Source organism: Anomalospiza imberbis, chromosome 1 (assembly GCF_031753505.1).
Source record: "Anomalospiza imberbis isolate Cuckoo-Finch-1a 21T00152 chromosome 1, ASM3175350v1, whole genome shotgun sequence".
Taxonomy (NCBI): domain Eukaryota; kingdom Metazoa; phylum Chordata; class Aves; order Passeriformes; family Viduidae; genus Anomalospiza; species Anomalospiza imberbis.
In genome coordinates this window covers 105412684-105438469 of record NC_089681.1, presented here as the reverse complement: position 1 = coordinate 105438469, position 25786 = coordinate 105412684, and positions in this window count along the sequence as shown.

Below are 25786 nucleotides of genomic sequence, written 5' to 3'. Positions count from 1 at the left end.
TACTTCAATACCAGACCCAATATCACTGTGAGAGCATGAAAACAGAGCAAGAGCTTGTGTCAGTGCTTGATCCCTCACTCCACCACCAGTGCCAGGAGCATTGCAGAATCCAACTAATCCCCAAACATAACCAGAAGTAAAAGCCACACGATGTATTTTAGACAAAATACCAACAAGGATCAGGTTTGTCAAGTCAAAGGTTGTTGCACTGGTTGGTCACTTTTTCAGTGTTAATTCACTTTAACCTTTATCCCCCCTGTTCACACACAGGTCAACCAAATAGCCAGAACCAGGGAAAGTTTTCCACTAACACACCCATAAATGCATCTTTCCTCTGAAGCAATGGAAAACTTTTAAGGCACTTAGATGCCATGATGATGAGCATGGCATTAAAAAATGTAGATAGATAAGATAAGGCAGAGGATTGTCTGGCAGGAGTCAGCAGCTGTAATTTGACATGATGATAATTTCCCTTGTGTGTGCTGGGATAGAGCAAATGTGGCTGTCACATCTTCCATTAGCAGGGCAACAAATACAAAATATTCCTTTAAGAGAGTCCTGTAAAAATTTAGCTGCTGTCTAGAGCCACCGAGAGAGTCAAATACTCCACTCTTAAATGAGAGACTAAGGAGTGAAAGGGACAGCGTCAAGTGCTGACAGCTCATCAGAGCTCAGACGCTAAGTGAAAGTGAGATCAGAGCTTGGATTAGGACATTGCAGTAACAAACACAGCACTGAGGAAGAGGCAAGATCATTAAGCACAAATTTTACAGAGAAGTAGAAGCAAAAATAAATTTTGCTTATGTGTCAACTTCCTTCTCTCTAGCTATAAAGATTCACAGGAAAGAAAATTCATTGTAAAGTTATCCCTTGAAATCAATTAACTGTCAGTGTCCTACATCAGAGGAACATTTCGCTCTTAGGAACTTGGAGCAAAACAAATATATGGGAATAAAGCACAAGTGCAAGGAAAAGAAAGCAATGCTTTTGAAACACACTTGAAATATCCCCTCCTTGCACAACACATACATTTCTTGAGGCAGCCCTCTACTCCCATGTAGCACACGGCTGCATTGTCACAAGATAAATTTCACCAGTTAAAAGTAAACAGCCTTTTAAATGCTTAGGTTAATTTAAAAGTAATTCCAGCAGAGCTTGTTTTTTATGCTCAGGAGTCCCTGCAAGTTTAGCCATTCATGAGCACTGGAGTAAAGTTATCTAAACTATAGAGAACTTATAATAATTTGTTATTATTGGGATTAATAAATGTTGCTATGACCATCACTGCAAATTTCTATGCCCTTCTCCAATTCTTGCGTAAGTCTTTTCCCACATAATTTGGAAAACACAAACTCATTTTTCTACAATGCTTCTTTAATCACTGAAGAAGCAGCACCTCAGTAGTGACAGCCGGGATCTGTCCAGAAACGCAATTCAGGGAGACAAAAAAAGGATACACTCATCCCTCAACACTGAAGATTGAGTGTAAAGGAACACAGAACTAGAAACATTTGTCTGTTTTCTATGTAATTTCTGGATAAGGCATTTTCTATGGAAAATTTACAAGAAGACACAGGATTGTTTTATTTTAAATGTCTTGAACGGATGTTAAGTGCTATTGCTAGAGCTCAAGTGCAAAGAGTTAACAGGAGTTTTGTCCTCCACATTACCTTACCATAACACATGTGAGCACGTACACATCACACGCCCTAGCAACTTCTATAGTCAGTAACAATTTTTTCCAAGTTTTTCTTTGCTTGGTTTTTGCCTACGAGGAAGAGCCCTAGACACTTGCAGCAGTGAGTATTTGTGCTCATTTTTCTAGTGTCACCTTGATTAGATGATGTTTTATAGTTTTCTGAGGCCCCAGAAATGGAAAGTGAGGCAGTTCTTATCACCTAGATATCATAGAAAACATCTGTGGTGCTTCAGCCAAGCTTCACCCAGTGGCTGCACCCATCCCTCTGTCTAGGGCAGCCATATACATAGAGTTAAATAGTGAAAACTCTGTTGAGCTGAAGGGTCTCTAAATAAAACTGTGCCACAGAACTCCCCCTGGCTGGCATTGGCATCTTAGCACACAAGAGATAACATTTGAAGTTCCAAGCTCACAATAAATACAAATATGCAAAAATAAATACAAATGTAAAATAGAAATGCTTCCATGACAAAACTGAGGTAGTGTTTACAGTGGAAGCAGAGCAGAATACTAGAAAAAGGCTAAAGCTTTTATTTATTTGTATGCATACATGTATTCATATACATATATATGTAAGCAGTTTACATTAGCAAGAGGTTTTGCTATAGAAAAAAAGAAATCCTATCTTAGTGGGGTAGAAAGGTCAAGGTATTTTAAATTAATTTTTCCACAATTTGTGTTTGACAAACTGATGCTGTCTAGGTAAGTACTGCTATCTTGGATGAGCTCAGGGCCAGCAAAACAAGGTGATAAGGAAGGGACATCATCTCAAAACCAATAAATCTCCTTTCCAGATGGCATTTTTATCTAAGAGTGCCAAAAGAAGCCAGACAGGAAATTTGTGGACCTATATCATGGTAAACTCATTAAGAGTAAGTGAGTTTCTGAAAGACTAAAAGCAAGTTAATCTGGTGCCTCTGATTAAAAAAGGACCTCAGCACTTCAGCTCCATCAGCCTATTGTTTACAATGCATAAAATAACTTAATCCACCAGAGCATCAGTCCTGTGAATATCTCTGGAGAAGATAACACAACTAGCTTGCATTTTAAAGAGGTTCCAAAATGATGTGCTAAAATGGATGAGTTCAGCAGTGTAAGCATTGAGGCTTCCCTGAACAGAATGAGAAGAGTCCAGCTCACAGGATCTCCAAATGATTCCCAAGTTTAGTTTTAAGGCTAAAATATGGAAGCATGGGGTGAGAAGGGATCACTAAAGCACAGAACTTTCTTATAAAGCAGCCCAGTTCTTCTGCTATTTTTCAAAAAATGAGACATGAAGTGAAGATTGTCTCAGTAATGGACCAAAACAATAGCAGGAATCCATGCAGGACAGAAGATCCCTGGTGCAACCACCTGTGGCCATAATGTCTGTCTGTGCGAGGCTAGCAGGAGGGAGACATCCCCCCTGGCATGTGATGAGGCACCTGCTGCTGCCCAGGAACAGGAGGTAGGTGTTACAGTTTAGTCCCAGCTCTCCCAAGAGGGTCAACACATGGAGTTACTCCAAGCACTCAATTGCTATTGTAATAGGATCAACCAAACCCAGCTCTGAGTCTCCCTAGTCCCACAGACAGCTACAGCCCAGGTTTGACCACAGCAAAGAAATACTTTGGATACATCACATCCACGCTCCAAAAACCTGTTTGCAGCTAAATCAGCTTTTCAACCAGCTTCAGCTCCAAAATTTGTGACACTAGAGTATGTCATCACTCTTGCTCGCCTCCCATTGCTCAGCTGTGGAACTCTCCTCAGCTCAAACATCATGAGCTGACTAGCCAGGGGTAGGGAGACCACCAAAGTTAGAGATAACCACACCACAGCTGACGTTTGTACCACTGAAACAGATCAGACATGAGCAATTCACCCTCTGATTCTCATAGAGATAAGAGGTTTAAAATTTACTGATACTATCATTGAACAGATTCAAACATTCATGGTAACCACCTTTCAAACCCATATCTTGATTTTCCTTAGAAGGAGAGGATAAGCAAAGGTTTATTTTGCTATATCCTTCTAAGACAATAAAAGCCTTTTCCAAGTACTTTTGCAATTGTAGCCATAAAGTATTTGTATAAGAAAGAACATATTGCTGGCATAGGAAGCGTATTTTTTTCTTAAAACTAATATTTGGCTAATGCTCAGAAATGCATTTATGTAACCTGTGCTCTGTTACACTGATGTATTAATAATGAAATTGTAGCTCTCTAAGAAAGTAATGAACATTAACAATGGAAGTGGAATCAGAATCCTATAATGCAAGAAATACTGCTTGGTCAGCTGGACACAGAAGGTGCATCAGTGATTTGAGTAAGAACATGAAAGCACCATAATGATAATAACTCCCATTGCATTTGCATAGTTAGTGCCTTTCAGCCAGACAGTGCTCTCTGAACTTTATAAACTGCAAGCCTTGGAGGTGCAGAAGGATGATGAGCACCAGTAGATTTTGAGACCTCTCTAATGAGTTAATTGGGTAGGTTGTGTAAGATCAGTCTTTCAGACATAGCAGCAAATCTTCCTCCCAAAAGCCCTATTCCTTTGGACTCCTGTAAAGCACCCTCATCATAAAGAGGCCCATTTTCCAGGTTCTAGTCATTGTCCTGGATGTACAGTTTTATTACTGCCTCTCTGACACTGGCCCATCCCAGGTGAACAGAGGTATTTTTTTCACTCAGGAGCTTGTTGCACATTGTTCCCACCTACACATTCATGGGAGGTACTACAGAAATTTCTCCACTGTGCCCCTGCTCCAGGGCAATCATAGGCTCAATGGCTGCACTCTTACTGGGATGTGCTGCTATTTCTTCAGGCTCCTGGTCCCCTCCATCATTGAAGAGCAAGAAGTTTTCAGAGAATGCAGCAGCTCTGGCTTCTGGGATGTCCTTAGGTTTCCTTCCTATTAAAAAACCAGGGTGGAGAGGGGATCCTTGCTCTACACAAGTGGTTGCAGCCCAATGTACCTCCAAGCATGGAAGCATCTAGCCTAAAGGCTGCGAGAAGCATATGTTTTATAACAATTTTAATGAATTTAAAAATTTAAAATAAATTATAAAAATTATAGAAATTTGGGTTTTTAAAAACATTATAAGCACTATTCGGTGTTCACTATTCTGTATTGCTACATGCAGCCTTATAGACAGGATAGCCCTTTAGCATCTGGTAGAGTAAAAAACTGGAAGTATTGTTAGCCAGTTAATAGTAGCTTGGAACTTCATTCATCCCTAGTTTTCTTGAGGGCAACATGGGCTTGTAAATAACTATAGTTTGAGAAACATCAATATTTCTATCAACTGCTACTGACCAAGAATTCAAACCACAAACCCCAAATACAGATATTCCTAATTTCCTGCTACAAGGGATGAGTGGACTGTCTATGTCACAGATCAATCACCAGCAGAGGCATCTTTAAAAGCAGTAGTGCTAAGTGAATCTTCCCCTACTACACTTGCTGTCTTGACAACAGTTTTGTGGTAGTCTGGCATTTACTGAAGGCTGGGTAATTCCCCTCCCCCTGCCCTGACTGACAGATTTCAGTCTTCTTTGATTTTCCATGCACAAGCGGCCAGGCTGAATGAGCACATCTGTTATCAGCTGCAAGGAGTCTGAGCTTACAGCTGTTGACTGATAACTCTCTGCAAGCCCCCCCTCCAGTGCACCAGGTCTTGCTTCTCTTTGTTTATGCTCCTCAGAGATCCCAGGCTGAAGTTTTGCTTGAAGGAGCCTCTACCCTGGCACTTGCTCCTCTCAGCTGCTTCCCCATTCCTGTGCAACAGAGACAGGACTCAATGATGCACAAAGCACGGGGCTGCAGTGCTGGATTTTGCCAGGTGAAGATATGGAGTTTTGTGTCCTAAGGTAAAACCATCAAAATGTTTTTTGCTGGAAAAAAATATCCATGACTTTTACTCTTGTGCCTTTTTTTTTTAGCAAGAACAGTGACTACACACAACTAAAAAAGCAATCAATAATACAGTTTACACTGCTAACATCTCTAGCAGGAGAGCAGTGTGTTGCAGATGTGCAGCCATGACTTCTGAGACAATGCGTTGCCTTGGTGGTTTGAATTCCCAAATTCAGAAGTTTGTCTTTCCAAAACAAAGATCAAGAGAGCAATTCTCTGAGAGAAAGTGCAGTGGTAGGAAGCATCTTGGTCACATACACAAAGCCAAACAATTTGTTTTGTGTCAGATGAACAGTTGTCAGCAGAGACCCTAGAGATGGTAAATTGAATTTTCTGTTCTGCATATACTAATAGGAACTCAGTGTTAAGTCAAATAATGCCCCAAGATGGCATGAGGTTGAAAAGCAAGTTCTTAACAGGGAGAGGGGCTGAGGGTGCTTTCCCATTTGAAACATGCTTTTGCATTTTCCTTCCAGACTTGGAGGATTAGGGTGATAAAGAGATAGGATTTGCCAGGAGTATTTTAGCGGACTAATGCATGGAAACAATGCAGATTGTTCTTATCCTGTTTGTGAATTAATCACCAAGGTCTCTTTTTTCTTTTTTTTTTATTTTTAAATAAAATGGTTGGGAACTGTTCTGGTAAAGAAAATTATACCAATAATTTTTCCAGAACTAAAGTTACCTATATAACCTTTATAACTCAATTTTTGACACGAAGAAGGACAAATCCTCACCTGGCCTTTGGCATACTTGAAAAGTTAGTATTTCAAAGCCACCATTTTAACTACATTTTAGTAGCCAAGGTGACAATGAAAACTGAAGTTGTAAATTGCACAACATAACTTATAGACAGACAGTAAGTCATAGAAATGCTATTTATAAATTTCAAAATATTTCTTTAAGAACAAGAAGTGAAAGTGGTATGATGACATTTTAGGCAAAGTTTAAATTGCATACTACAGATAAAAAGTCTTCAATATAAAAAAATTTTGACCTGGTCTTACTGAATCCAGTAAAATTTCCATTAAGATTCAGGAGGAATGGAATAATTCTCTTAGCTGTTCCCCTCTATAAATTTGATTGGTTCCATCTCTGAAGCACAAAACACTGCTGCTGTAGTGGAGTTGGCAATTATTTACTTCATAAGGAAAAACCCACACTGATTGTCTGAAACTAAAGCATGGTCAACCTTGTATAAACCTATTCTGCAATCAGCATAGGTAAAAATATTTATTTTAAAATACTATTCCATAAGGGATCAGGTCTGTAACACATTGCCACTGAGACAGGATGAGCAGGGACCCAGCATGTGGTGGGTATGAGCTGAGAAAAGGGGACAGCTGCTTCCTAAGCTGCAGCCAGGTCTTCTCACCATCCAGTCTCTGTTGTGCTGCTTTGAAGATCATGCCTTGAGGAAAGCTTCCCATGATGGTTTAGCAGCATTTCTTGGACTGTTCACCCATCATAAATCCCTAACTTGCTTGTCAGGAGGAAGGCAACTGAAATTAGAGGAATACTGAGAGCCTCAGACCACCTACACTGCAAAGAGCAATGCCTGCACAAACAGGGTGATGCAGCTTCTGAGACCCTACACAGCCACCAATACCAGTGAGAAATTTTCTGATTTACACTCTTCATTCCAACCCTGGAGCTTGGCCAATGGACTTCATATCCAAGAAGTTTTCTTCCAGCCAGGTGTTCATTTCACAGCTCTCCTGTGCTGCAAGAGCTGTCTAGTGCAAAGCTGGCTGAACGTTTTTTATTTCTTTATAGATAAGGCTTTCCACTCCAGCAATATGTATATCATGATCTTCTTCCTTTTCTATTTACAGCTGCATGCTTTGTTCTTACATAGCATCTGCAAGGCATTGACATCAAGAGCTTTGCACAGGAAAGACCCCTCATGATCCATTTATCTCTTGGGTGCTGTCCTGCAGCTAAAAGGGGCCTTTGTGGGTAACATCAGCTAGATACTACCAGAGAGCCTTGGACTGCAAGTGTTTAACACATCGCAGTCCAGAGGACAGCTTTTTCTAGTTCACGCTGAGCCAGTAATGATTTTTGTGAACAAAAAATGCTTCTCTTCATAGCAGAGACTGCTCCAGTTTCCACTATTGCATTTAGATTTGTGAGAACTTCTCTGCTGCCCACCATCAGCGCGGGAAGTGACATCCATTTTGGGGTTGTCATTGAACACCAGATAACACATAACTAAAGAGTGGGAAGAATACTTGTTTTTTCTATCGTCTGACCCTTGACCCTCACTAAAAGAACCATAAGTGGCAAATAAATGCACCCAATGGGTTACACTCAAGCCAGAAGCAGCATCACAGGTACCAGATGAGCACTGCTCATGAATAAGTATCCATTATATTCAACCTCATGATACTGTGCTAGGTATCATAAATAATGTACCTAAAAGCAGCTTCCTTTACATCGCTCTAGTTCATATACCAAGCCTGTTTCCTTCTTGACTTGATCATTGTTTATTCAATTCAATCTTTACAAAGAAATATTTACATATTTTACACATATGGGTCTCTGAAGTCAAACCCCTCAATTCTATCTGCTCTTAGGATATCTTTTCTTCATGCCTCAAATTCTTCATACCCTTCCCCTAGTATCTCCTATCCATGAACCTTGCAGGTGCTAACAGCTGGACAGCCACCACAGGCATATTTCACAACATCTGTCATCCCTGTTCCAAACTTTTTCAGAGAGGATTGTTGATGAGGATGCAAGTCCTTTTCAAGACGACTAAGAAATATTATGGCCCTCTTTGTATCCTTCAGCCTCAAGGAACCTCTTGTAAGAGCCCAGTTACAGGGAGGTCTGCAGTCCCTGAGAAAGCCTTGAAAGCTTTAGTCTGAGATAGCTTAAGAAAGTAATATTGTTTCCAAAGGAAAGTGCAAGCACATAGCTGGCTCATGCCTTTGTGGCATCATTGCCCTAAAAAGAGAGGCACCACAGATCACTCAATATTTCTGTTCCTTGCAAACACTGACATTCTGAGGGTGGTTTCTTCCTCTGGGGTGAAAACAAAAGACTTTGATATACTATGCCAGAGGAAGAGACTGCTTCTTTTTCATGTGAGAAACATTTTAATTTTATTTCCCCATGAGTCAGAATCCTACCATGACTCCATGAGCTCCCAAACACCTCAGGAAATCCTGCAATACCCCAGCTGCTCACATGCAACCCCTCAAAGCTAGAGGGGTTGCATGTGAGCAGCATAGCAATCCCTGCCCCAGAGCAGGCACCCCACAAGCGTGCCACCCTATGCCCTACTGTGAACAGGGGTCTTGAAGAGCAGTTTTTCCAGTCTAGAGAATCCATACAAGTTTCCACATAGTAAACAGTTCAGCCCAAAGGATGGAGGGTCCTGTGGCTTTCTGACATTCCAGAGAGGTTTCAAGAGCACAGCAGAGGAGTGTTCATATCCTGCTGATTCGGGGACACAGAGGGCAAGGGCTGCCATGGGATGTTTCTGCTTCACCCCACACAGAAATGATACCCAAGGACTCATACAGTAATAGAAAATAGGACCTCAAAACTGCTTGTCCACGAGAACAAACTTTCTTCTTTGGGAGACACAGGCTGCATTGCTGGTTCAGTCCTTATGGACATATGAAAGGACTCAAAAGGTATCTCTGTATTTCTCCCCTTGTGTTTCAACAGCAACTGGAATTTGTTCCATAGGGCTGCACCTGCAGCACAGCTTTCACCTCTCTGTAATTTTCTGTCAGGCTTTGCATCCCACTGGTGCTAACAAGGAGATAGTAACTTTCTTTTCAGCAACAGATTGGATGATGACTGTTAAAAATATGTTAGGGCAGGGGGAATTCAGCCAATGTCAAACTGGCTCAGTGCATGAGGGCTAAATTGAAGCTGTCAGCCACATACTATTGTAATTCTTAAGAAATTATGACTTTTTTTTCAGCAGCCACTTCATATATTTTGGGGTCAATTTAAATCTTATTTTTGACACTAGTGGCAGGACAGATAGATCAAGTACCAGTCTCCTGTTAGCAGAATCAAGGACTGTTTCCCATAGCACTGAACTTTCCCCCTAGACCTCTATGGTTCAGTTAAATGGAATAAACAAATAAGGATCCTTTAGCTGACTAACTGGAATGTATTTTTTCATTGTAATAAAAATATGCTGAGCAAGTACTGGAAACATAGAGGAAGTCTTTCCAAAGCAAGCTCTACATACATATTTCATCTTTTGTTTGACAGAGATAGGCAATTCAAAAGAGCCCTATGGCAGAGCAGCATACAACAGAGGAGATTCATCTTTGGCCTGTCATTGATCTCAGCTGTCTATCCTTGCACTTCTGTCATCAGTCACAGCATTCACATTACAGGAGTAAACACCCATAGACTTGGCTCATCCTTCGTCCTGCCCCACAACCTGCTCTATGCTGATGTTTTCCTCCTGCTAAATCAATTATCTCATTCTCTGTGCCAGGAAAGGTCCATTATTCCATGCTCAGAATACTAACTTCACAGTGTCTACAAATCCAGTGAGGTGTTGCTGGAGGACACCAGCAAGAGCTTTTTCACACAGGAAGAATTTTGCTACAAACAATGGATACCAAGGTTATGCTTACCTATGGCTGGGGAACAAACGGTTAGGCACAAGGAAGAGGGATTGGAAAAATGCTATTCGTGCACATGTCAACAAGTCATGTGTCCCAGCACAGGCAGGCTGCAAAGCAGCAAGTATTGATGCGGTCCAACTAGGAGACCAGATTCCGACTCTTCTACTATGCTAAAATCACCCTTTGCAAATTCTGGAAAGTTTTGTATGTGCCTTGAATGTAGAGGCATTTTAACACACTCCTTTCTCTTGTTTACAGTATCACATGAGCCTCACAAACTCTTGACATTTTACTGTGAATCCTGTTGAAATCAGCACCTTCACACAGAACAAGGGACCCCTGCTACAACTCTGCGATGTAAAAAGCAAAGCTATTTGCAAAGCACAAGGGATAAAGCCTTGCAAACGTACTGGTCCTTATTCGAGCTTTAGAAAGAAAAAAGTTGCTTCAGATACCACTGAATTCTTGATGAATGAGCTAACAGGCTGCAGGAAAACATCTCAGCAATTCTTGATCCTTTAACTTATATGCCTAGTACCTACTTGTAGGCATAAAACCAAAGAAGAAGTCAGTACATTCAAAAATAAGACCAGTTTTCTAGTTAAATCACAATAACATCAAAAACCTTAAAACAAATTTCAAAGAGAGTAAGGAAAATACAGTCCAGAAGTGAGAAGTACCACAAAATGCCAAGTTATATCTTACAAAGCACTAACCAGAAGTCTTTAAACCTTCAGACGCCAGCTTATCCAACATACCATTCTGGTCTTCTCAACTCTGGATATGCAAGGATACTTAAGGAATGCAACCCAGATGTTTATGATTTTTTCAAATTTAAGCCTTTCTGAAGCACTAAGCCAGTGAGATGGGTAGTGTTTTTCAGACACCAGACACCAGCCTGTTAATTACAAAGCAGATAGGCTTGTCTGGCTGAGCTGGGAAACATGGGGAGCAACCGCTCATGCTAAAGAATACTGAAATAGAAGATTCAGAAGGTAGAAGTGCTTGACAATATTTTTTCCTTCTGTGCTTGACCTCTAAATTGGATTCCAGTCCTCCATCCTCCCATCCAAAGAAAATCCTGTCCCCAAGTTAATTCTGGTAAGGTAAGTTTTGCCACAGTTCCCAGCTGGTGTGTTCTACAGAGGAACCACAGTGTCTATCAGCCATTGAGGCAAACGTGTTGCCAGAGGGATGGTGAGAAGGTGGTTAATCTGAAATTCATATTCCAGCACATTGCCTGGGTTTGACTTATTTCTTGGCTCACAGATGTGGACAAGCCAAAAAAAATAAAGAGTCAGTTAAAATAATTACTGTCATTATTTCTTGGCAACCACTTTCCAATGTATATAATTTTGCACATTTTTGTATGGTATATGCCTGAAGATAGCTTTAGCGGTATTACTGGTGTTTGGACATGTGGAAGTAAACCAGATGCCTTGGCTTAGCTCCAGGTTCAGGTTTTTCCCCAAGTTGCCCATTTCTAGTAAAGGTTGTTACCAAAAGGGTGTTGGTGATCTTACCGTGACAAGCACGAGAGAAGCGAACTACACTCAAAAATACAGAAACCTCTTTAGGACAACCTTCTCCACTGTCTGAAGCTGTAGGTTCACCTCAGTGTTGCTTCAGATCCATTTCTGTCACAACTGAACCATGGGTACAGAAGCTGAGCACAGAGTCTCCCCCTTTTCTTTTCTCTTTCAAGAAAAAGAGATTGTGCTCCACTCCAGCACAATCCTTCCTGATGGAAACATGCTGGAGCCAGATCTCCTCCAGAGTCCAGTCCCTGCCTTCCCTCCCAGTGCATGGAGGGAGACAGACACTGCACAGCTGAGGGTGTATGCTTTCGGACTGGGAGTCCAGAACCTCCCTTATCAGTGTTGATCGATTGATCTTATAGCTACTGAATACCCAAGATACTCAAATTACTGCTCTATCCCACAGTTTTCCTTCCCTCCTTTTATCTGAGCCCTTTACTCCTTGAGGGATCGCAGTTCCTGCTAGAGGTTCTATATGCTCTGGTAATGAAAAAACAAAAAATAAAAAACCAAACCAAGCTGAAAAAAAAAATTCAAACCAAAAACCAACAACAATAATGAGAAAGAATAAAACCCAGGAAAGTTTCAGGATTTTTTTTCCATTACCTCTCTTACTGTCCTTTGAGGAAGGAAAGCCCTTATCCCTCTAGCCAGGTAATCCACAGCAAGGTACCTAAGAATACAAAGTGCTAACACATGTGGTTAGAGCATGAGTTTGGGGGTTTTGGGTGACGAGGATTTTTTTTTTTTGCTGGATTTTTGGGGGGCTTTCTTTTTTTGGAAAGGCTAAATCCACACTATTATTTTTCTTTTTCATAATAATCACTGTAATAAGAGCACAGCTCAGAAAATACTGAATTGGCATTTCTAAAGCCTCTTGGCTGCTCCATTTTGCACTAGAGGAGCTATCTTCTTGGCAATGGCCTAGACAGCACAAAGACATAGTATGTGTTGCATCACAAGCTAATAGCCAGAAGAGCAACATTTATACTACTTTATATGAATGAGACATGAAGAAAAATAAATCGTCTTATGGATAACTCAACAAGCTATTCATCTAACTGGGCCTTAATTTATTTGATCTATAATAACAAAATATTTCCTGCTTTATAATTTCATTCTTTAAATTCACCAGATGACAGAAGAATACTGTAAGCAGAAATTCTGTACTAGAAACCACATTCCAGTGGTATTGAGCAATCACTTTCTTGTGGTGGAACTAGAAGTCTGTTCTTGGAGCTGCAAGGATTTCTATTTCTCTGTGATAGCTTTCTGTGTGGTTGAGATGTAGTGTACGCTACAGACCAGGCCTTATTTTGGATGCCAATGAACCTCATGGGTAGTAAATCTTTTTTCTTAAGCAATTAAATTTCTGACTTTAATCTTTCATTCTCTTGATAGAAGTGGTTTCCTGGATCAGGCTGAATGCCAGAAAATAATCTGCAAAACAAAGGTTGCCCCCAGCTCTAAACTACATTTAATATTTCTCTTTCACTGCAATCATCCCTGCTGCTTTCTTTTTAAACCTTTTTTTTTTCCTTCACTGTAATATAAGAGATCAACTCTCACAGCTGGGAAAAAGTGAGCAAGTTTTGAGATGTGCTGTCTTAAGAGACCTGAAGCATCTACACACACCAAATCTTGCCCTTTCTATTATTCACTGAGGCAAAAGTGCTAAAGCTGGAAGAGATATTCCCTGTCCTCAATGCCTTACAGCTGGCTTCAAAATCTCAGTTACAAACAACATTAATCGAGAAGTCCATGTCCATTGCTACTTCACCTGGTCTAGCCTCTCCCTTCATATCTAGGGATAAAACCCACTGAATGCTGACATTCCAATTTGCCCCTTCTATCTGTAAATGAATTATTATTTATAAAAAAAGACTACTAACTGCAAAGGTAATAGTATCTCTATTAACTAGAGGGTTCTGAAACATTTTATTTAAGCAGTTAAATGAGCTAGAACACTAGATAGCATTTGTCCAGTAAGACACCAGTGCCCCCTATTAAGCCTACATTCTTTATCTGTAAGGAGGCTACTGAGCTGAGGCAGACATTCATTACCAGTGGTCTTGCCACCTTCAGGGTGCGCTCTTCCCATTAGGAGGTGTCTGACAGGACCATATTTTGAAATAACACGGAAGACTGGACTGAGACATACATAAAATTGTGAACCTGAAACCTGCCAGAGAGTTTGGATATCCAGGAGTACATTTTGTATCAGCACAGGCATCTCTGCCTATCAACATGGAAAAGACTTTCTGGTTATGGTGATTGGTTCTTAGCTGGACAGCTTCAGAGACAGTAATCAGACTTAATGGAGGGTGTCATAGCACTCAAGCTCTCTACTAAAAGTTGAAAAGTAATATTACACATACCACAAAATGCATTATATATTCCATTGATGTCTTGCACAAAATAAATACTTCTTAACAGAGTTCTCCCTCATTATTTTTAGAAACGCCTAGAATGTTATGGGACTTGGCATTTGGAAAGAAGTTTTCATTTAAAATACCACCTGTGAGATACATTTGCTCTCAGACTGAATGGCAAATCTCCCTTTCCAAGACTTCAATATGTAACTTCTACTCCTTAATACAGTTATGGGTTAAGTTTTTCCAGGTCTGAACAAGTGAGTGCCAAGCTGTACTTTTCCATTGTACAATAAGCCTAGGATGATTTGTGGATGTTCAGCACATAAATCTGATCCTCCAGACCTTAAAGATCTTGTTTGAGCCTTTAACCCTAGGATGATAAAATAAGATGTCCAGGATTATTTAGTCCATATAAACAACCTGCAATTCTTCTTTATTGGCCCCTTGTGCAGCCACACAAAATATGGGTGTATATTTTGTCCAGTATCACACAAGGACAAAATTAACAGTCCTGCACCCACTGTGGACTAACAAAAATCCTACAACACATTTCAAAACAACTGTAGAAAAAAAAACTACCCTCTCTGGTGCCCTTTCTAGACTATCCAGAAGCAGTTGCTGTTGTCAACATCTTTCTCTGCCAAGTATCAGTTTATGTAAAATATTTTCATGACTGAAAACAACCAGGAAGACGATGGAATTACTTCCTAAATCAGAGCCAGGGAGTATCTCATCATACTTGTTTAAAGTCAGTGAAGGGTATCTGTTAGCACTATTGACTGGATGGACTACTTAATGAAGGAGGTGGCAGAATTAGATCGGAAGGCCTAATTTATCACAAGAACAACCTATTGACTTCAAAAACTCAGCCACAGACAGAAGAGAATTGTCATATTTGCACAATAATTTCAGAAGAATAAATAGCTGTCTTGAGCCCTCTCAAGTCTGAGAAACTGAGCAAGCAGCCACTGAGCAGACACTTTGTTCAAGACACACAGCACCTTTCACTTTGCTGTGCTCCTACAAACTGGAGCCAAGGCATGATGTAATACTGAGTTATCAATTTGCTTGACACAAAAGACACAGAGAGGACAGTGAGAACTGCAGACTGAGTGTGTTTTAAGGGAAGCATGTTTCCAAAGAGGTCAAAAAAGTAATTGGGCAGTAATACAATTGTGTGAGATGATATTAAAGCCTACGATTATTCATTTTATTACATTTTGCTGCAAGCCACAGAGCCAACGATCTATCTAGGTTGAAGTTTATTCTGTTAAGTTTAGAAATATACAGAAAATGAACATTTCAGTGCCACCTTTGGCTTTCCTACCTAGGACAGAGTTCAAGACACTCTAGACTAAGTTTCATAGCTATTGAGCCTGCAGGAACAGTAGGTCCCTAAACACACTGAAAACTCAAAGTAGGGCTACTCCAGTGTTAAGTGCTAGCTTAAACATAGACTCTTCCTACACATCCCTAAAGGATTGCTGTGTTTTTACAAAAGCAGAAGCTTTCAGAGAAATGCTGTGGTGTGCTCCTGGAAGCTTCAAGCCTAACATGTGCCCACACTACACTTGGCAGAAGAGTGCACTAACTCCTGTAGAAGAGCCTGACAAAATTCATCAGAACCCAAGTCTAGGTTTCTAATACTTATGATCCTTGACACTGAACTATTTAATGGCTAGCACATGTGACCCATTTCACTACTAACTACCAGTATAGCCTCTCCCTGCAGCAAAACAAAAAGGAAAGTGATGGAAAGAATTGTGCTTAACTAAATTAACTACAAGTTAGAAGGAGTTATATTTAATGGCTAGTGCTTCTGCTGCTTGGCTGCACTAAATATTCAACATATTTGTAGAAACTAAAGCAAGATGTAAAATGTGACTCCATATCTCTATAAAAGCTTAATTTCAGATTAACCCAAATGTCATTTTCAAACATGTGTCTACCTATTCATTTATAATTGCATATCAGAACCATGGGCACCTCCTAAATTCTTATGTTTAGAAGGAAGGCTTGCATTAAGTGTGAGTTTCTTCAACTGTATGTGCTTTTGAGCATTGCATTCACTAGAGGTTCTTTAAAGCTAATTCATTCCTTGACTTTATCGATTGGTTATGGCTTGAACCTCAAAGCAAAAGAGGAGCTAGCAACTTATTTCCCCACGGATCAAATACACAGCTACTTCTTCATACGGCAGAAGTCCATCTTGGCAAGTCTGTGCTGAAATCCTGAGAAAGGGCATCAGCCAGCCACTGCCTAAGACAACGTATGGTCTACCATGGTACTTGCCTTCAGCTCAGCTCCCAGGAAAGCCAAACTATGAGTTATCCTGCCTGCATGAGCTTGCCAGAATACACTGGGGAGGAAGATTCTGTTCTAATTCCTCCAAATCTCACTTCCTCTTACACAAAAGAAAGTGAAAGACAGAGTTCATGCTAGAATTAGACTATTCTTATCCTGTTCTGAAACACCACACTTCCCATCTTAAAGCACCAGGTGTAGGTGGTACAGATCATGTGACAATATCCAAGCATCTCAGCAACCTGTTCTGCTTTAACTGCAGGAGGCTGATAACTGCTCTGCAAATACTCACTGTTTGAAGCAATCAACACATATACTTTTCCCAAGACAATCAGAAGTTATTCCCCAGATGAGACAGTTAATACACCTGCATATTTGCAATGGTCGGCTAATTTACTGTTCAGTCTGAGAGCACTATTACTTGCTACAGCAAAGCCCTAACAAAATCCACTCTTGGTAAAAGCCTAGTGAAATCAACTGGCATAGATTTACTAGAGTGATACTTTGCTTTTTACTTCAGTGTTTTTCCCAGATAAATTTGCAAGGGAGTGCTATTTCTGTTACAGATGTCTTGATTGTAGCTGCGCTTGTTTATCTTGCCACCCCAGAAAGATTTGGTCTCAAGAAGGGTCAGCTCTCCAAAATCCTACACAAGTTATATGGTTAGACTGACGAACTTTCTAGATGCCCTAATGAGGCCAAACCTGCAGGTGCTGATAGGGAGCACTTCACAGACCTGACCACTGAACCCAGTGGAGCCTAGACAACTGACAGGTGGTGTGGCCAAAGAACCAGCATCACACTGGGCTCTGCTCTATTCTACCATTGACATTACATGGATTTACTCAGAAAACACTTGTTTCAGGTGGTATCATTGCAAAGAAAGTGGTGGATATGATAGATCAAGACAGAGATTAAAGAGCAAAAGTTTTAATACGATCACTTCTTCTTTCCTCAGCCAGAATGCTAAAGTTAAATCTTATTTCCATGGAGGTTTCCATTTTATTCCCCTCACAATCCCTCTTGTCCTCTAAAACACACATACATGCCATTAGGCAATAAGCTTAAGGATATCAAACAGCAGACAATGTTAACAACTGACTCAGTCTTCCTTTTCTTTCAGCAGTAGTTTGTGGTCTTATTGAGCAGACTTTAGAAGAGAAATAGAAGAAATTGAATACATACCAACTAGAAAAAAATAATACATCCCTAAAAGCTTAAAAAAACCAGAAACTGGATGTGACTGCAGAACCTATATTCAACATGCCATTCTTGTTTACCATTTACAGGCACTCTCACTCACTGCCAGCAAGGAGTGGAATGGCAGTAGACATTTGCCAGCTTCCACATATATGTGTCTCCTGTTTACTTTTAACTAAGTACCTTTTTCTTATAAGTCAGTATGCCAAATGCCAGGACTTTGACATTGAGCTGTGGCTCAGTATTCCAGACCTCAAGAGCCATGTCCAAGTTAGGGTAGCTTTTACAAGGCTGTGCAAGATTATTTTCTTCTTTAACTGTACCATTTAGAGTTAGGAAGTGGCTATGCTGTCTGTTGGTCAAAAGAATAATCTAAAATTGTTATCAAAAAGTAGAAAGTAGCTACTGGAAATTATTTGTCATTACTAGACCCAGCAAATTCTCAGTGATTTACATTCTAACAAGACAGCAATAATTATGATATAGTCTGAAAAATTAGAAATCTCTACAGACTACACAGCTTTGTTATCTAACCCAATGGATAAGATTTAACAGCAATGTTTTAAACAAAACCAGTGAAAACCACTGCTGTAGTTTCAGGAAGGCATTATGCATTGTAATGAAAATATTTTGTCACAATTTCCAGTCATCCTATTGCTTTTTTTCATAGGGAGCCAGTTATTACAAAGTATCTTGTTCATCTGAAGAAGATACTTTTCCATCCCCAAATGCTTTGTCTGTTACACAAATAACCAGGAATTGCTGGTACTCCAAATGATGATGCACAAATTAGTACTTTCTATCTGGCATAGATGCAATATCATTTAAAAAATAAAGGCTAAAGAACATGCTTAGCAAACCGGCAGGCATCCAAAATCCCCATACACACAGAATTCAACCAAGCATCTCTAATGTCCCCTCTCATCACTCAAGAAGGGCATGTGAAAACTTCACTCAAAATATTTGCTACAACAACAAGAAGAGCATTCACCTTCTGCTCCTGATGGGTGGCGATTTACAAGCCCAGAGTGACAGTCTCTTTACCTCACATAGAGACAGGCTCTGTGTTTAGGCTTGTGCCAGGCTGAGCTCCAAGGCTTCAAGAGGACTTTCAGTTCCCTGCACAATGGGAGGTCGAAACCTGAACCAAATAGAGGCTGTTCCTGGCAAGAAAGCACTGAACTACACAGGGGAAATAGGTTATAAAGAATAATCATCAAGTGTATGTATGGTGTTTTCAAACCAGCATTTTAAATGTTGTTCTTTGAACCTGGAAGTCAACCTTAAACAAAAGTACATGCTGAGCGACAGTCTGCAAACAGGCTGAGATTCATAAGTTACACAAACCCTGTCAACCAAGGCCATCAAATTTGATGTTCTGGGAATAAGAGCTAGGCAAGTACCACTCTACTTGTGCAATGATTTAAAGACAACAAGCAGCACATACAAACAGCTCTCCTGAACCCTGATGTTGCACACAGAAGTGCACCACCAGCAAAACATTTACGCTTGTGTTTCAGGGAGGCAAGTCCTGTATACACACACCAACAGAAAAATAACAGCATGCCTCTGGAAAGTACTCCTGCTAAGGCCAAACCTTTTCTTTCAGAGATCAGTCCTTGATTCTCCTTTCCCCCAACAGAGAAGTCAGCCAGCTGTTTGGTGTGAAAACAAATTCTCCCAGTGTGGCCACAAGCTGAGCTAATACAAGAAACATTTCCTCTTGCCCAGTTTCTGCAGATGATGGGACTTGGTCCCAGGGCATTGTATTTAGTTTCAGTCTAGAGCTGCAGATCAGCCTGAGGCTGAGAATCCCACCCTTGCCTTGTTATGAAGGAAACAGTGTTGAAAGGAAAGCATTTGCCTCCAAGAGGGAGGATTATTTTTAAGGACTAAGCATTTAGCTGTTTAGGGTACAAACCAAGCAAAGGAATTTAGCCAGAAGTCAACTAGGGAAATAACACACAATTTCTCTCTGTATATATAACATAATGGTTTTCTTAAGTAAGTTAGAAGAGGAGCAGCAATTTGGTGGTATTCTAAAAAGAGGCAGCTCATATTTTAACAGAATAATTCAGATCTGATGAAGTGTATATGCATTTATTTACCTTTGTCTGGGTACATAACCCAAATCCATCTGGGCAGCTATCCTTCTGGGCAGCGGTTTGCTGTGGAACAACAAACTGTGGTGCACATATGCACAAATTCACACTGACTTTATGAAACAGTCACCAAATTTTGGCCAGATATAAGCTATATTCAAAGAGATCCAATTTAATGCTACTGCTTCAAAACCAAAGCTGGGACCCCATTCTTCAGCATCCAGATAAGATCGCCTAAAAAAGAACATGTGGTACTTCCACAGCATTGCTATGCAAAGGTACACTGATCCTTAGGGCCACACAGCTATGGACAGCCAGATCCTCTCCCTCACACAAACCTAGAGCAACATACTGATTATTCTTGCACATGACCCTGTTACTGGGGAGAAAAAAAAAACCAAAAAAACAAACCAACAAAGAAAAGCCATGCCAAAACATTAAATTCCCCTTTCCCCAGCCTTTTCACATTAGAAGCAAAATATACAATGAGTTTGAAGACTTACATTAACCTTGTGAGGCTTTCTTGTAACTTCAAAGCACCATGGCTCTAACACAAAAAGTGCCCAGATGATAGAAACCCAAAATTTGGATGGTATTAGATGCCTAATAGGATACTCAAGAATGTCTGTGTTATGCCTACACTACAGTCACCACTGTAACCACAGCTTAGTGCAGCGGTACTTCAACATAAAATTCAGCTGAGTAACAGAATTTCAGCATTTGGACTTTGCTGAGCTCTGACCTAAACTCAGCTGGTTCCTGGATAGGCAGCTTACAGTTCAAGAACAGCTGCCATCTACTTCAAATATGGCAGCTGTTACAATCTAAGAATAACATAGATGGATATCAACCCAATTCTATGAAGCTTTGAAGTCTAGCTTTGAGATCCAACTGGGAAAAGAATTGGCTCTGAGAAGAAGGATTATTTCTGAGGACGAAACGTGTAGCTGCTAAGAGTACAAAATGTACAGTAATCTACACAGATCTATGTGCTGAACTAGGAGAACAACATCCAACATCAGGAAGCAACATAGGCTACCCATCTGTACAGTAAAGCTTTAGAACATCTACTGAGGAAGCCTACATTGAAACGTTTTGAGAGTCAGGCACCAAATTGCATTGCCTTTCCTATGTGTTAATTGAGTTGAACAAGCAGAAAAAATAATTAAGGACGGAGAAAATGTAATGAGCCTTGTGCTTTCATTAAATCTAGCCACTTAATTTTTTTCTTCCCACCCTCCTTCAAATAGCTAAGATTTCCTCTCCCAGTGTCCTGGGACATGTAGTGGGAAAATAGGACAAATCAATTCACACCTCTAAAATTATGCTACCTTACCAAACACCCACATACAGAGACTTACTGGACCAAATCAAGAGGCCCTGTTAGTGCTGGGATTTGCCAGCAGAAATCTTCATCGCTCATTCTCCTGGCACCAGGCAGGAGTCTGGAGCTTTCAGAAGTTTGTTATTCCTGTTCCACAGTACAGAGTGTTTCACTGATGTATTTAAACAACCTCCAGTTAAAAAACAAAACAACCAGATACATGCTTATCACTGCAGGGGTGTGATGTCAAACAAACACCAGCCAGCTCTGTGGGAAGGCCCAAGCCTGCAAAAGTCAAGGGAAAGGAAGGAGGGAACCATTCAACCAGTGCAGCACAGGCAACACAATTCCCAGGAGAGGAGGCAGCCCAAACAGAGCTCACTAAAGACATATTTTAGCAGCTAGCTCTACTGAAGCAAAGTGAATGGCCCCCAGCACAGCTTTGTAAGCTGCTCTTTCTGAAGTATGAAGTTTTCACTAGCTACTCAAGGCATCAAGATGGGATGGGAGGTAGATATCCAGATGCCTTCAAGAGGTCTCAGCAAGCAATTGTGTCTTAGGGGTGCTGACATCTCTTTTCTCCTTTCTCAGCTTCAAAGGTGTTTTGCTGCTTCTCTTTACTGAAACTTTCACTCCTCTCTCTCCTATCACCATCCATGAAGGCAAATCAGTTTTTCACTTACCTTTTAGCCACAGATCACTTGCCTTGTAGTCATACCAGTCCACCCAAAACACAGGAACAGCATCTATTAAAAGATGCATCTAGCTATTCCCATCTATCCTTTCTTACACAGCACTCCTGTATTTACTGCTGGTTCAGGGAGCTTCAACAAGCTCAAAATTTGTATTTACCAACACAGTTCTTAAGGACAAGGATCTTCCTAGCTACTCACTATTCACACACCAACTCAGACCAAACTGACCCAACAGCCACTGCAAACTTAAGAATACTAAACCTTCTCCCACCATCCCCCCAAGGCTCACAGCCCTTCCCTAGGATCCTGCTGGGCCTGTGCTAATTCACAGCAGCTGTAGCTTGGAACCAGCTTTCTCCCAGCTGATGCTGCTTCAAGTCAGCTCATACTGAGACAACAGAACCGAGTATATGACGTTAGTTTTTCTGACCAGTATGTTCCTTCTTCTGAGGAAAAACACATGGTGTCAACCTTAGAAGGGCTTTTTCCTGATTTGCTAGGGAAAAAAGATTAAAACTCCTGCAGTATGGGGACCCTTGAAGGGAACCAAAGCAAGCACCAGTTCTCCCCCTAGGACAACATGGTGTTCCCCTTTAATGGGAGCACCATGTGGAAGGAACTACTGTTTTTCCTTACAAAGCACTAAGACAAAAGATCCCAAAGACTCCTTTTTTCCCAAAAGAAAGGGTTGTCTTCTTAAACAACCACTCAGAGGTAAGGATATTCAAAATCCATCCCAAATGAAGGAAAAAAGTTAAATCTACACCAAGGCAGGTATTCGTTTCTCACTGAAGTCGGCAGCAGGATCTAAGGGTGCAAATTTCTCTGAAGTTGACTAACAGGATGACTGAGCCCAGAAACACAAACCCTTGAAAGCCTGGTGGTAGAGTTTGGATCTATGTTTGTAAAGCAGCACATACTTACACTGCCCTGAGCACTGCCCAGCCACAAGGCTGTTATGCAGCTGCCAACACAGTGCTCTAATAAACTGAAGAGGGGTTTTGAAATTTGCTTGGATAAAAATTGGGCTACAGCTAAAGGACATCATCAGAAGTTTTGCTTAGCAAGGATCTGGATGACTGGGATTTAATAATGGATGATTAGAAAAGCATTGCTGCATTTCAACAGTTTGAATAGAGCCACTAAAATCCCAGGGAGAGCAATTCAAGTTTGTGTGAACCACTACCAAAGGAAAACTATGTTCATGAGTTAAGGACTGACCAGTCAGCTTTCACATACAGTATGAAGCTTTACATTTGCCATGGTGGATAATGACTGATAGAAGAAATTCTCTGTACCGAGAAGTTACTTTTCACCTCTGTTTTAAAAATTATTTTATTTATCCAAGGTTACTTGTGGGAAAAATTAATGGTTAGTCAAATACATATTACTTAGTTGCAAAAACAATAAAGAACTTTTTAAAATGAGAGAAATGAGAGTATCAAATTGACTTGAATTTATTTGACTTGTATTTTCGTCTCATATGGGAAGGCAAATGAATATTTATATACTGTAAAGTCAAGTATCTAGCTACCAAAATAATGTCATCAAAAAGCCATCAGGAGAAAAGGTTTTATTATTTGAATAGATTTTTTCCTTCTGTGGTTCTTTCTTCTTTCAGTCTAAATAAACACTTGGGCTGCGGCCATATTTCATCTCTTGGAAGTTGGGGAGGTGGCAGACCCTGGTGTTAAAAGAGAAACTAAGTTTTTCTCTTGGTAAGCAGCAAGAGTAGGGTCCTAAGGAATTGAGGGAGAGGCTTCACAGCCCAACATAATCACCCATTCAGACTGATTAAGATGAGACACTGTGGGAAGCTGTTTCCAATGCTCTCCAGATGCAGCCAGAGGAAAGCAAGTAGTCATAAGTACACTGCCAAAAGGAGCAGAGACCTCCACCTTTGCATGATATGCACCACAGAACACAAGATAACAGTGTCCAAGGGAATACCACCTGAAATTCCTTTAGCTGAGGCATCTCAAGCTCTTCACTGGAAATCAATTAACCACCAGTACAAAATGTTTGCCTACACATGCTTTAGGCAGCCACATGGTTCTGCAAAGTCTCCATCTGTGAGGTGTAGATTTCACTCTCTGTCTCTTTTTATTGCAGCAACAATTAGAGGCGCTCCAAAATTCAGAAGGATTGGCCTCTAGCCCTTCTAATAAGTGTTTGCACATCCAGCTTCAGAGGAGCAGTGAGCACCAACAGCGAAGTACAGGAGAATGGGGAGGACTTCAGGGCTGTGACTTCCCAGCCTGGCTGGGCTGCAGGTCCAAGGTGCCCAGGACATCACCTGGGAGATGCTGCTGGCAAGCCACAGCTTTGGCAAAACAACAACTGCCACATTTTCTTGTGATTCAAGATGACCTAGGTGGTACCACTCATGCCAGCCAAAACTTTGGTACAACCTAGCTTAGGTTTCAGGTGAATGAGAGCTTGGGAGCTTAGAGCTGTTGTGGATTTTTGTGTAAGATGACACTTGGGCATTGTAGAACAAATGGCATTTTTCTTATTGAAGTTCCTTCTTAATTAAAAAATTTCAATAGGAGTTTTCCCTTCTAGTGTCAATTAGATATAAATGTTGTGAAACAAATCCTTCCAGACATCTAAGCAAGAGTGATTGCTTCTGGGTTTCAGAGCAAGCCTGAAACTGGATCCAGACCAGTACTTGCAGACACACTTTTTCATTTTTAAGACCCATTGCCCAATGGCTTTCACATTCCTCCCAGTGGCCAGTCCATTGTTTGTGAGCATCCTCAGTAAAGCTGCTGTAAATAATTTACACAACCCTCAGCCAACCAAGGCTGAGATGGCACCACCAGGGCCACATGAACATCTCAAGCTATAGCTGTATTACTTTGCAAGTGATGTGAAATGAAAAATAAAGCCCTGAGCATTCCAGTCATACCAAGTGTGCTCCCAATAGCACTTTTAAACAAATCTCCACTGTTTCAGGGACGGAGCAGAACTGGAGTCTGTCTGCTTTGATTTAAATCTGTCCCTGAATGATGTCCATGAGTTCACAGGGAGAATTACAAGGGAAGGAACAAATAAACATTATGAAAAGAAAAAGAAAACCAGACTTTTTAAACACTCAGACGCCTGCATAGTTCCCAGGCTAAGCATTCACGTGTTAAGAAAAAACCCCAATCTTCTCAACAGTGCACAAGATCTAGCAGCTTTGAGGCTGTGTAACCTATCTGGGAATCAGGTATGGATTTACAGGGGTGAGAGGAGGGAGAGAGGAGAACCCTGACTTGTTCCCGTGACCTGTGCCTTGCAGGGCACGTGGTCTCAGGCCATAAAACAGGGCTGTCTGTAGGCACACCACCCACTACACGTGGGCTGGCGTACAGGTTGTCCTCTCCAGAGAGGTGAGAAACCACCCTGAAAAGTGCTTTTGTCTGACAACAGGGGCAATACACCTGGTGGTGTGGTCAAGTGTAAAGAGCTTTAGATACTGTACATGAAGGGGAGGTCTGGTTACTACCGGTTTTTAGGACCATTTCTGCCTTTGCTTTCTACTGCAGCCAAGGGAAAGACTTGTGTCTTTTGTATGTATGTACCTCAGTTAAAGCCATTCCAGTTTTAGGAAAATGGCCCCATGAACCTCTGTTTGTGTCCACACTTATGCTGCTGCAGAACAAACAGAAAGTCCATGTAGACCCTCTCTCCACCAGAAGCCCAAGTTTGCAGCCATCAATCACAGGCTGGTGTTAATGTACAGTGCTGAAACATAGCAAGTTCCCAACAAGTGACAGTAGGTCACTTTAATGGTATCTTAACTTTTCCCACAAAAAGCCATCTAGGTTCCCATTTGGCCCAGATATTGTATTTATGTGGTTCAAATTTATGCCCACGTTTAATGCAGGAATGCTAGAGATTGAGTGTAATTTGTGTTTGTACTTCTAATAGCTATGTAAAAAAATATTAGACAAAGACAATAAAAGGAAAAGCTTTCCCGTCTCTCTCCTCAAACTCCTTTTTAGCTTAACCCAATTTTCCAAGTCACTTAGAGGCCTTTAAATAAAATGAAAT